Source organism: Bison bison, unplaced genomic scaffold (assembly GCF_000754665.1).
Source record: "Bison bison bison isolate TAMUID 2011002044 unplaced genomic scaffold, Bison_UMD1.0 scf7180017864073, whole genome shotgun sequence".
NCBI classification, from domain to species: domain Eukaryota; kingdom Metazoa; phylum Chordata; class Mammalia; order Artiodactyla; family Bovidae; genus Bison; species Bison bison.
The window spans coordinates 234,752-236,013 of NW_011494645.1; the positions used below are offsets into that span (position 1 = coordinate 234,752).

The 1,262-nt window shown below is 36.8% G+C and overlaps 1 protein-coding gene across 1 annotated transcript in view; it reads right to left on the bottom strand.

The window, feature by feature from the left end:
- Window positions 1-1,262, bottom strand: part of LOC104986789 (ankyrin repeat domain-containing protein 26-like) — a 13,637-nt gene that overhangs the window by 10,040 nt on the left and 2,335 nt on the right. Inside the window, exon 2 of the mRNA XM_010837472.1 lies at window positions 779-812. The gene's annotated coding sequence lies outside the window, so the exon portion shown is untranslated. The remainder of the gene's footprint in view (window positions 1-778; window positions 813-1,262) is intronic.

A 1,262-nucleotide genomic window follows, 5' to 3' on the forward strand; every position in this document is an offset into this window, starting at 1 on the left:
ACTTTCCCAAGCTCTTCCTGAGAGCTTTTCGTTGTGGGAGATCTGCTGCTAGGACCTCAGGGATGGGACCCAGTCCGTGTTTTAGAGGGACATTGGGTGGGGGAGTGAATTCCTCTGCTTTGAGATGCCACTTGGGAGCTCTGCAGAATGAAGGACAATCAACTTCAAGAGTGTTTGGTTTCTACCAACTGCTGGAAAAAATCCACAGGATGAATTCCTGTACCTCTTGAGGATGCCAGTTAAACACACCTTCCTTGAGGACTCTACTGGAGGGAGAACCCAGCTGGGAAAGTGGAGCCAGCTCTGAGCTGTTCATGGGGCAGGTGGCCTGGAGGGCTGACGGGCACAGAGGGAGGGGGTCCACGACCCTCAGCCACCTGCCAGATGGCAACAGAGAATTTTTAGAGTAAAGCATGTCGCCATCCTCAGAAGCAGTTTCAGATGATTGAGTTAGGTTATCAAGGTCATTCACGTAATTAATTTGTTCTTTGACCTACGCATAAATAATACTGGTTCACAAAGTCCTCAAAATATGTATAAAATATACCAAGTGTACAAAGGTGATAAATATCTTCATCAAAGCAAAAGCAGAGCCTTCTTAAAAGAACAGGTTTTTATCAACAGGATAACTTTATCAACAGAGTTTCTAAATTATGTTTTCAAAGTAAATGTCTCTTCAGCAAAGGAAGATTTTCTATTTTGCCGCTATTCCTTTTACAAAGTATTTTTTAGAGGATAATATATTTTAAAGTTAATATATTTTTTTTTTTTACTATACCTTCTTCTTTTCATATGCTGTTTTCCTTGCAGGCCTAAAAAAAAAAAAATGATTCTTTTCAGGCTAAAATTTAATAACTCGAAAATATAAACAATACCTAAATGTTTGTTTTTTATATAACATCTTTGCATTCATAAGTAATTTCTATAAAAGGATGAAACAACAAAAAAGAGTAGCATTAAAGGACAAAGAAAATACACCTGTAATATTAATAAAACATTAAATTTAGATCAAAGGAAAAGGAAAAACCTAACACTACTTGCGTTATGTGATAGAAGCAGTATACCAGGGTTTTTTGCAGTTGTCATTTTTTAATAAGAACTAACTTTTATGGCAATAAAACCTATTTCGGAAGTATTCCCTAAGTCCTTATAAGAAAGAAACCCATTTTTATCACCATGATATTAGCTTTTTGAGGGCTTATTATGCAACGGCTATGCATTATTACAAGCATTTGACATGTCTTAAAGGCGTTTTAATCCTC